At 28.4% G+C, this 13,015-nt stretch overlaps 1 protein-coding gene across 5 annotated transcripts in view; it reads right to left on the bottom strand.

The window, feature by feature from the left end:
- The window catches only part of RapGAP1 (Rap GTPase activating protein 1), a 162,668-nt gene that overhangs the window by 67,941 nt on the left and 81,712 nt on the right, over positions 1 to 13,015 (bottom strand). The gene's annotated exons all lie outside the window — the stretch shown is intronic.

Raw genomic sequence — 13,015 nt, 5'->3', positions numbered from 1 at the left:
ATTGTCTATAATTAAGTGGTCAACGGTCTATAACTAAGTGAAGGCTACCTCTAAAAGTAACGCACTTTTAAATTTGTTCATATTGATTATTTGTTAAATCAATGACTTCACTAACTATAAATTATGTAAAGTTAAAAAGTTTTCTAAATTCCTTTTATTATAAATTAAAATTTATTATAGTTTACTAGCTGTACCTTCAGACTTTGTTTCGCCTGAACTTATTGACACCTCACATTCTAAAAGAACAAATAAATAAATGTTACATATATTTAAACTGATCACTTCATAATTTATAGGTGTAAAATCTATGAATCTTTTTGCTAATAAATGAGTGATATATTTTTCTCTTTTATAACTTTTACATCTATAACCAATCACCTTATGTACAATTCGAGTAGATAGCCCATTTTAGTTACAATTATAAATTTATGAAGACGAGGAAATATAACCCCTATAAACCAATATGATTCTGGAAAATACGTTGAAATTTCAGAAGTAAATCAATAAAGCGTTATATTAAATTATTTTCCGCATTTGTAAAGACGGTTCTAAAAATAAACATTAATCCGTACTAAATTCTTGAACTAATTAACACGGATAATATTCTGCTAAAGTTTTAATGAAACGTCAAAAACTACGCATATAAAACATATACAAGAGCTCGTTAAAAACTTGGAAGACTTCTCAAATAGGAGACAGATAACAACTGTATATATGTACACACCCACTGCAATACTCTACGGTATTAAGTACGAGCCTATAGGCAGCGCTGCGTCTTGAAAGCCTTAGCTAGGCGTTAGTTGGCGTTTTGCCAGTCACATGGAAATTCAAACATAGTTGAAACTTGACAAGAATACTTTCTGGGACAATCTAAAAAGTTTAATCAACATATTCGTCTCACGTAATATGTAGTCATTTACAATCTTCAATACAATTATTCAAAGTAACTGATCTTAAGTAATCTACACTACTTATTATTGTTTTTATTCACATTTGTCTGGATGTTGACTAAATTTTTAGTTTTTTTTTTAATTTTGCATGAATTCTTTTTAAAAGTCAAAAATTTCATCTTTATGGCTATTAATATAAAAAGGCTATAAAGGCTTCTTATATTAATAGCCATAAAGATACTTAAATGCTTAAAATTTTTGTATACGTGATGGCTAATTGCTACATATTTGAAACAAAAATTTACAATACTCTAACTTACGTCGTGACTAAGAAAGCATAAATACCAAATTTCTCTCAAGATGTATTACACAAATTACGTACAAAATGACAGGCGTTTCTTTTTTTTAATACAATCGAAAAAAAATGGAAAGTCAGCCGTAAACTTGTATTACATGTAGTTAAGCCTATCTATTGAGCACTTAAGTTACGTTTTAACGCAATTTAAGACATTTTAAAAATGTATTGGGGATGCGATAACCAGCGCGGAACGAGAACCGGTTTGCGCAGGAGTGAGATACATACATATATCCGGTACCACAGGGTTGTAGTGAATGAAAATAATATGTAATAAAAAAGAAAGATGTAAAAAATAAATGAAATAGAATAACAAAGAAATTCAAATTATTTTCAATCAATGATCAATTGATTTAAAAATAGCATTTTCCGTCACGACTTGTAAAATAAAAATTGGTGAATAATATGTTTATGTCCGTATTTTTGTTTCTAAATTCCTGAATCCTGAATTTTATGATTAATAATCTTATAATTGAAATTTATCACCATTACGTAATTTCCCGTGGACATGACAACCCTACAGTAACTTTCATGAGTTTAGAATCGCTGAAAAACTTACCGTGTGACATAAGCACGCAGTAAACTTTAAAAAATGAATTAATTAATTTAAATACTTAGTAAACATGTATGTTGAGAAGAAACTGATATTAAAACATAACAAGTGCGTAATTCAAATGTCAATTATTAAATTCAATTTCACAGATGTATAAAGATTATTAAATATTACTACGTCGTAGTCTTCCTACATTTAATAAAACTCTCCTGATCGAAACATTTGTAATCAATTCATGATAACAGCAATATCAAGGCCATAAGGGCAACGATTTTTAGCCATAACGTACTCTATATGGCACGATATCCAAATTATATTTATACAAAACACGAATACAAACCTCATCGGACAATGGGGAATCAAGCGGAGAGTCTCTTGAACCTCTCCTTTTTGACGCCAAGGCATTCCAGGAGAGCCTTCTGAACATTTTCGAATAAATTTCCACGTCACTTACACCCGACCTTTCTTAAATGTCCCATATCAAAAACTATACAAAACGATTGTAGTTATACTGTATTATTGGCTGAACATCAAATAAAATTACATTAATATTGACAGGAACAAAACGTCCGACCGATCCGAATTAACAAAGGAAAATGGTCGTATGAAAACTAATATATGGAGCGTATGTTGCTCCACTGATAGCACAGGCTACGAGCATCAGGAAAAAGGTGTGATAACGAAATAATTTACATACACTGCTAACTTTAAAAGAAATGAGTTTGGTAAACGCTTAAAACATAAAGTTAAGAAAATCTATTATTTATAGAAAAGTACTACATAAATACATAAAAATCTTAATTAAAAAAAGACTTAATAACCGTATATAAAGAGCTTACTACTTATGATTACTTCGAACTTTTAGCATAAAAATGGAGTTCGTAAGATTTGTACATTATCGTAATATTTTTAATTAGCGTTTTAGTTCACATATTCATTACATCATAATATTAAAGAAATTAAAAACACTAAATGAAACCTCCTCCATAATGATGTTATTTGAAATGAGAGGCGAATGCCCAGCGATGGAAATCTTAGAGCTGAAATAACGATGATGATGGTATATAAAATTAATTTTTAATAGTTGTGTTTGATAGTAAATATTGATGTGACAATTTTGGATTACTATTACAAAATAAAAAAAATACAAATATATAAAAAAAGATATATGTATGTTTTTTATATATTTGTAATCAAAATAAATACAAGGAAATTGTATCAGGAAAACAAATAACATAAATATTTGGCTATATGTAAATGTTATGTAGTTTATTTAGAGAAAAAAATTAGTCGTTAGCAAGATTTTTTTGACGTTAATGCTTTTATTGTTTAGTTGTATTACAAATTAATATATATATTTTAATCACAATAGATAATAGTATATATATATATAACTAATTACAAAATTACTCCAATATTTTTATGAAGAAAAACGACAAAAAGTTTCACTAACTTTTAACCTGCTTTAAGAAAAGTAGGAATTTGATGACGAAATGAATTTTTAATTATTTTTATTTTTTCTCCAATAATTCTATTACGCCTGTATTAATATTATTCTGTTTACAAAATTTTCCTATCAGTTTTGGCAACGTATTTATTTTGATGAATATCAACAAATTTATTCACCATTTGTTTTTGATCTAATCGTGTTTACAAGGTGGATAATTATTTTGGCATCGATACAAGTAACGGCTGCCTTCATACATTTGTAGATTATTATTTTTCTATTTGTGTTTTAATTGCTAGAAACAGACTTGATTTAGTGCAGTATTTACATAAAGTAATACAATAATAATCTAAGAATAATGCTTATTGTAAACAAATAGATAAACATCACAAATACACACAATGCATTAGACTGAACGCATTCCTTTACTGCTTACTTAAAAATGAGTTGGATTATAAGATTATTAACACGTCTAGACAGTAAACATTATGGATATCTTGAGATTTATTTAGACAAAGTAAAAGGATCGATCTTTTTGCGATTATTTTATGAAAATATCATAAAACAGTTTTTTACATAGTCATATAGATTATATGAACATCTCTCGTATTTCTGTAACGAATAAAAATGATTATTTCGCTAAAATTATAAAATCTTGTTCGTCTAGAAGTTTTTATTAAAAATCCGAACATAACTTGCGTTCCTTGTCTCTTACCCTACTTATTGTTGTTGGAAATTTAACAGTGAAGTTATTAAACTTTTAAAAACAGGAACAGACAACAAAATTGGTTACTTGTATTCATTTCAAACAAACTCAGAACAAAACGTAAATAACGAACAAGCAATCCCAAAAAACGGAAATAATGAGTACTCCAACAAAGTACACTTCGTAATTCTACGTTTTACGATCGGAGTTATACGAAGTATTTATTTTTATAACCACCACGAATTGCATTACAATAACAAACGCAAATTATTCAAGAACTGAATAAAACATCGAAGCGAAACTTAGACTGTTTCATTATTTCTTGCCAAATTGCGGTCCCAGCAGGTTTCCAAGAGATAGGGCGGAAAAGAGGTAGCTCTTTGAATACCTAATAAGTTCCCAAAGAAGACTTGATACCAAAGTAATTAGTTTTTAATAGAATTGTGACAATGATTGTACTAGCAACAATTGATAAAGATAATTTATATAATAGGAGTAGTTATTTATAAAAAATTTTGGTTTAAAGTTAATATTAATTAAAATATAACAAAATTAAAAAAAAGTTACTTTAAGCATTTCGGTTCAAAGAATGTTACATAAGACGGGAACTGAATATTAATTGATTTATTTATTTTCGTATTAGTTGTTGTCTACAAACAATTTTGTAATAGCAACTGGGCTAATAATAATAGTATAACATAAAAAAATAATTACACAACTATCACCATTATCCAATAAATAACATTTAAAAAGTGCTAAGGTGTAAATCATTTATTTTAAATGAATTACTTAATACGCGATACAGGTTGATTGTATGTATGACGTTTGTTTGTTAGTATGACCTATGTTTGATAGTTGGACAAAATTCTTTATTCAAATAAAAAAAAATTATTCTCAGTGTCACCATAATTTTTCTCTAGAAGCCTCTTTTGAACAAACAGTTCTATACAAATAAACGAAACATAGCGGTTATAAAATTCTATAAAATACAAAGAAATTAAAATTAATATGTACAATTATTAAAGATTTTCAAATTAAAATGTAGAGGATATTAAATAGTAAATATTTATGACAATTTGAGTGGTACAATAAATATTAATGTGTATGTAATATTACTATTTGGTTATGAAAATCTATGACCAATTTTCAAAAGGATCAGTAGTTCCTTATGACCACAATTTACTTAACTAAACAGTGAACCGACGTCGACCAAAAGGACAAAGTTGCGCCTCTGCGAAGCAAAGTGGTCCGATTGAAAAGTTTGCCAAAGGGGAAACTGCGGAGTTACAGGGAACCTTATTTCCGTTAAATTACAAAGATGCTATATGTGGTTTTAAGAGCGCAGTACCTAAAGAACGTTATGCACTCTCTCTCACATTCATTACATTACTACGTTACAGCTGAAACATTAATATAAAATTTATACACATGGTACATCTATTAAAAAAAAAAAAAACAAACAATAGGTTAAAAAAAAACTTTCGTGTCATTTGTACTTGCTTCGTATTGTTAGTACGTGCAGCGTGATATTCGTAGCCTAAAAATATTGAAACAAAGCAGTGCTCTAGCTCTTGAACCTCGACGAACTTTCAATGTGTGAATCCAACGAAAAAACTTTCAACTACTTAAATGTCTGTTACATTTCAATAGAAGAGTTAGTTTTAGTTTCAAAGTGTATTAAACGCAAAACTTCGGTTTTTTCTTCTATTTTAAAAAGGTCCTTTTTTAAGTTATAACAATTATTATTTTATTCCTCCAAAAATTAATGATATTTTTAATTTTATTTTTGGAACAATATTGACATTATATAAAAATTTACATATTACAAATTTAAATTTCCGTATAATTGTAGAAAATAGTGTAAATTTATATCATACATCATACTTGCATCAATTAATTGAAAGAAAATCAATTGAATAATTATGATTATAAATTTTGAAGAACCAATAAATACTGATTTGAAATAAAAACATTGGCCTTATGTTCGAAACTTAAATTTCATTTTGTTCACTAGAAATCTGCAACAATGTAGTTACGTAGTACAGATTTGTATAAGTATTGGCAATTTATATTGGAAGATCAACGTGTAATAGATTACGTCGGCTGATATCCATATAAACCATTTCAATATCTTGCGATGTTTACTTCCATGCCCGTACTCTGAAATATTAGGGTTCTTACGTTATACGTGCACAGTTTGTTTAAGTTGTGTACGTTATTGTATAAATACGACTAAGGATTGATTGGGCGTGTTAAAAAATTTATTCTAAACACAATTTTTAATGAAAGCGTGCTTTCATTTTATACAAACAATGTTAGCATTACTTTTGTTATTTATTAATGTTATTACCCTCCGATATGTACGTCATTAGAAGAATAGCAGGAGAGAACAATTTGATAGAAATGATAATTCGATTGAGTTACTTTTTAACAAAATATATGTAGTGGCACAATTTATACCCATGCCTTATTATCGCTTTATTAACCTTTCACTGTAATAGGATGTGTTAAATAGGTTTTTTTTTATTAATCAAACTTCAATTAACTTTATTCAAAAAATAAAGTCAAAGTCGCATTAGTAGTTGACATAAAAAGAAACCACCTTAATTTTTATAACAACATTTATGTCAAAATTGTTTTTCTAATAAGGTCATGTTAATTTTAATAATATATCGCCATCATCAATCCAACCGTAGAAAGTCCATTGCTTAACGCAGGCAAAGACAATACATGTGAAATTAACATTATCGAAGAGCTAAATTTTGTCTCAAATAACCAAAAATATGATGAATCATTAATCATATCCTTATAACATATATCTCTTGCGTACCGTACCATTTCATTATATGGATTATAATCGTTTTGTCTTCCTATAACTATGCATAGAAGTCGAACTTTAAATAAAGCTATTTAATAGATTATCTTTTAACTACATATATTTCATTTTTACTGGACCTTGAAGTACAAATCCTACTATCAGTGTAAATATTCCCAGTGTAGAGTAGAAGCTTTGGCGTGCTTTGGCGTCTTATCTTATATTTATTTTCAAGAATAAATAATAAATTTCGATATCATAGAGTACTTAGCGAAGGGGTAATAAAGTTCTTGGAATACGTTATCTGCAAAAACATTGGAGTGCATTTGAGTAGTTGCTGACTCCATTGTATTATGGTACCTTTGCATCATAAACACTAATGGGATCCCAGGCCTTCGTATCCGATATCTCCGGAAAATTACGAGGGTACAAAGATTTATGTACGGTCAGATTTTCAAGTCCGCGAAAATTGTGCACAACACCATCTTTTGTCCCTTCGTCTCTACTTGCTAAGGGTCAATCGTGTTAGTACATCAGATCGAGATATCTATCAGTACGTCGGCACAATCTAAGACTACTTCATACATATTAATATGGACGCGAATATTTGCTTAAATCATGGAAGAACCGCCTCTTTGGATATCGCATCGCAATCCCGAGGATTTCATTTTGTCAAGTTTCCGCGATCTTATCATTTACGGCTCAAATTTCTCTATAGAACTAACTTAAATAAAATTATCTTAAAATAACATTCTCGCGATTAGTGAAAAGGAATACCTTATATAATTAATCGTGTGTATATATATATATATACATAAATATATATATATATATATATATATATATATATATATATATATATATATTTATGTATATATATATACTTACATATGTTATCATTTACGGCTCAAATTTCTCTATAGAACTAACTTAAATAAAATTATCTTAAAATAACATTCTCGCGATTAGTGAAAAGGAATACCTTATATAATTAATCGTGTGTGTATATATATATATATATATATATACACACAATATATATATATATATATATATATATATATGTAATATACATATATATACACATATATATGTACGTATGTGTGTACGTACGTATATATATGTATGTATATGTGTAAAGTAGATAAATCTAATCTAAATAAATCCATTTCTCTCTCTCTCTCTCTCTCTCTCTCTCTCTCTCTATCTACAGGGAGTTTTAATATCAGTATTAGCTTAAGTTAATTCACAAATTAATTTTTATAGGTGAACGGAAGGTACTTCCTTCCGGATTGTCAATCGCATTAAAAAGTAGGTTGTGTGTAAGGGCATCATAAAAACATTTTTATTGTCTTCCGTTTTCAATTTACTCGAATACCCTATACAGATTTTATGATTACTTTTGACAAAAAATGTAAATATATATTATTCATATATCAATAATAAATAGAGATGTTTTAGAAATAATTCTAACTTAAATGTTATTTTTAGTAATAAATTTGAAAAAAAACCTTTACTGGTTTTGCTTTACTCATAAATAATGACAAGAATGCCAAGTTAAGCTACTTATGAACGAATTTTGCGTATACGTAAATGCTCTTCGCGAATAACTCTGAAATATGTTATAGGTTACGTGTTGTGTGAGTGCGAGAGATATAAAAGCAAAATCCTTCCATTACCTGCTTAAAGATTTAGGTTTTTTTTAATCACAGTTGAAAATCTCTTGCCATCAGGGATCTTTAACCAGCGTATTTGCTAGTTGGAGTAAGTTTAACTATCACCATTAATATTATTAATAGTTGAATTACATAAGTGATTAGTTGCACATACACATTAGTAAATTTATTTATTAGCAGTACTTTTTAATGTAAATGCAATAGAAATGATTTAGGTATAACATGGGTAGACATCAACTAATTTCTGTAAAAGGTTTCTAAGAGACTTTTTTTGTAGAATCATATTAAATTTGGGTACGTAGAGAAAGGAGTCTGGTCGAAGCAAGTAAACCTTAAACATGCCACGCTTTACGTGATCTGATCCAAGCATCCTACCCCTCCACTTACAACTTTCCTAATGCATGGTATAGCAGATCCGTTAGCACTTGAATACAAATTTAACTAACATTCAAATCGGCTTTGGCTAATCGTTGATTCATTTCACCGTCTTGTACTTTCATTACATAGAATTAATAAAAAAAACTGTCATTATTGTTGATATTATTGCATTTATTGCCTTAGACTCCAACAATGAAATTATAACATCTAAGATATTATCTGCTATGCGTTGTGAAACTATAGTTTTTTTTTTTTTTAATTAGGTTCGTCTTGTTTGCGACTAATGTACGTAATAATAATTGAAAAAAACTGCAATTTTGCTCGATTGTTTATAAACAGTTGCATTGTAATTCCACTATAAAATAAGTTCATAACATATAAAACATGTAGGTGTAACAAAAATTTTTATTTTATAATAAGCATCATAAGTGGCTGACCGCAATAAAACCGTAATGTTCTACAGACAAGTGAGTGTAATAACCATGATTACAAATAGATGTAGTTCAACTACATAATAAATATTGGTACATATTAAGGAAATTTCATTTTGCAATTATTACACTACGCTACGTTCGTGTTAGCGTGACTCCGTAAAACGTCAAAGTTTGAAATTTTAACTTGTTCTTATATTTAGGTTAATAAATATATTGTAAGTCAAATAATACATTTTTGTTAACATAAATTTACCCGTGTCATGAATAAAAAAGTAACGAGGTGTTAGTAAACCAGTCCAAGGATGGCCTAGCTCAGAAGGAATACTCAGTCCGAGCCGAACTGCAAATCAATACATATTTAAAAGGTACGCAAAAAATGAATTATTTTTTTACAAGAATATTTATTGAAAACATAAATTAAAATACAAAAGTATATATTTTGAATGAAATTCCAAATAATTCTTTTAGACGCTGGTTAAGAGATTGGTTAAGTTGAACGAATATTACGAATTTTAAGGTGGTATAATATGATTCACATTAGTACATTATTTTTGATTTTTAAATGAAAAAAAAAAACAAATATCATCCATCAAAGAACAGCATGCGGTCCCTGAATTGCGGAGTAACTCCTCCCGATATAGTTCAATATAGTATCGATAGCATTCTGTCATAATTTTAGACGCTACTATAACTTAAAGGAAAAATTCGGTATTAAGTGAAATAATTTAATACTATTAATGAGATAAAAGTTTTTTTTTATTATCGAACCAGTAGTTTATAATTGAAAACAGTTTTTATATCAACCAGTGTGATATATTTATTATCTACAGAGATCTATAGAGACTTAACGAATATGCACAGATGTTACTAATGTTTACCTGAGTCACACAACTGAGAAAACCTGCAGTAATATAAAACTGCCGTAACACTCGACCTTCACCCAGCGCAACCATGACGGAAATAATTGCGCCGTAGTAGTTTTTATTTTAAGAAATTGCCGTATCGAAATGCTTGAAACGTTTTAACAAATCACCAAATTGGTAAATGTCAGAATTATATCGTAAAATCGAATTAAAAAAAAAAACCAAGTACGTGAAACATTTATTTTGGTTTCAAAAATTAATATGATAGTAGTTTAGAAACAGGCAGAAAACTGGAACTCGGTTCTTATAGGATGTTACGAAAGTTAATGATTTTTCAACATCGGATGTACTGATTTCTTCAGGAGTTTTTCCTTTATTACTTGTAAAATAACTTTGTTCATTTACTGATGCACCTATTGAAGTACGACCCCGCAACCTACGATACAACATTCATAATAATTATTTGCTGCATACGTTTTGTAACTAATATTATTTTTTTCTGCTGTATTTATGGACATAGTTAATAAAAAAGATAACTTCTGACAAAATACCTTGTCCACTTTTAGTGGACTTAGTTATATATTTTTAAACATAAGTGAAATGCCAAATGATTATAGAGACACAGCACGATTATTTATGGTAGTCAGTATTACAACAATCTCAGTATTATATCTTTCTTTATTTTTACGGGGTGAAACCGCTGGTCTGGGTGCAATTTTTGTACTGCGAGAATACATGTTCATACAGTTTATAAAATAAAGAGCTAAACTGTAAGACACCAGCTTCGTAAGGAAGAAATATTGCAATACATCTGCTATATACATAGATATGAAAATTATTAAAGAAGTCTTAAAACTAAAAAAACAGGCTTGTTACACCTTTCTTTGGGTTCAATACAATCAGTAATTATTTTGTAGGGCAATGAATTGTATGTATAAATTAATATTAAAGTTATTTAAACAAAGCACATTTGAAAAGCCCTATTACAGTGTAAAGGATTTTTAAGTTATATTAAAGTTTGGGAATGAATTGCTCGAAGCGACTGAATTATTTGTTGTGGTCTCTTTTTGATTAAGGCGCGTTTGGAATCCTCGTAGCCATGTATTTTAAGTTGAAGGATGTCATTATAGCGAAGTTCAATTCAGTTCTAGTTTTTATCAAATTCCACTCTTGTAGTATTCTCCTCGTGAGATATAAATAAAAATGATTTAAAGTGAATATATAATTTATTTACGTATCTTTATATTTAGTAAAAAAATTAACAAATCATTTACTATCGCTGTATCACAATTTTGGCTAAATTTTGTTATTGACGATGGATTATTTTTTATACATAAAATTCTATAAACAGTTGCAGTAACACGAATGTAACATATTAAGTTTTTTTTTTTAAATCTAAAATTAATAAAAGTATAAATTTAAAGTAAACCACACTAGTAACTAATCCTCTAATTAGATGGCGTTTCAATTTTAATATGATTATTCTGTTTCTTAGTTAGTAATAATTTTGGTAAATATTAGTGTGTATGTTACATTAATGTGTAATTGATTATAATTAACAATTTTTAACATAAATACTTACCATGTGAAGTAGCGTGTTTGTGTTAGCACGTCATATTGCGTGAAGCAGTGACCGAATTAACTACTGTCTTAAGGAGATAAAACCTTTTAAGAATTTAACAATGGAGGTGTCCCCATAATTAATGTTGCATATTAATGGTTTTTGCTTTTACCTCTGTGACAAATATTGTACAGTTAACAGAACGAACTCTTAAGTATTTAGGTACTTATGAATATATATATATATATATATATAAATATATGTTAGTGTTCATTATGTTCTTACAAACTTATTTATATTAGGCAAGAATGGAGAATGCAAACAAAAGTTGCGTAAATACGGGGTGATTAATTATAGGTGTAAAGGCTTTAAGCTTGTGAATTTGCATTGCAATCATTTAAAATATGGTAGACCTTATGCAAAAATTAATGGTTTCAGAAAATATTAATTACCGTATTAGTAATATAGTAAAAAAAGCATTTTCGTAATTTTGGTTATACATATTATAATAAATTGTTGTTAACTATCACTGCCGACTTTGCCTCTAGTTATTGGCCTGTCGCATTCCTATAGAAAAAATCCATTAATCTAACATATTTTAGAGTTAACACTCGGTTATTGTAAATATATGTAAAAACTTAAATCTTTATGTTAACACATGAGACGAACTATATATTTGTTATTTTAAAAGTTTTACATCTATAACTAACAAAACCCAGTATACTATTTATTTTACTTAAACTTTACAGGTCCTTTTTTATAATAATTTTAGCAACTTTATATATGAATCATCATATCCGAATGCACGGCATGTACGGTAATGCCCAGAAGGGCTAAGTATATTCCGCACGCATGTTTGCTGTTTAACTGTCATTCCACACTATTTCTGGATTGTATTCGTGAATAAAGCCAGATACTCTCGAAATATGGGAAGTACCCGAGCAATATAAACAATTAACTTCATACTTGGAAATTATACTGTCGTGGACAAGTGTGAATTACAAATAATTTCGCATAAGATTTATTTTATTACAATCCCGGCAATTATTTGCATGATCACTGGGTTAATTAACTTTGATGGTACCTACGTAGGTATCAATTATTCTTTTTCACAATAATTCTGAAGATATTCCTCTAAACCAATTTGATGATAATGATTATATGAATTGATAAATAATAATTATGTGGCGATCAGTTAACTACTTTTATAAAATTATTAAACTTTAACAAATTAAAGTATTATTACGTTAAAAATTGAAATGACGTACCTTTTTTAATAAACCTAAATGCACGTAAGACAGAGTTAAAAAATACCTTGCATTGATATTCCGCTGAAC

The sequence above is a fragment of the Battus philenor genome, unplaced genomic scaffold (genome assembly GCF_028537555.1).
Source record: "Battus philenor isolate CCGP_79_NKW_IND1 unplaced genomic scaffold, ilBatPhil1.0.hap1 SCAF_15, whole genome shotgun sequence".
Taxonomy (NCBI): domain Eukaryota; kingdom Metazoa; phylum Arthropoda; class Insecta; order Lepidoptera; family Papilionidae; genus Battus; species Battus philenor.
The sequence above is the reverse complement of the archived record's forward strand: the minus strand, read 5'-3'. Positions and strand labels throughout refer to the sequence as shown.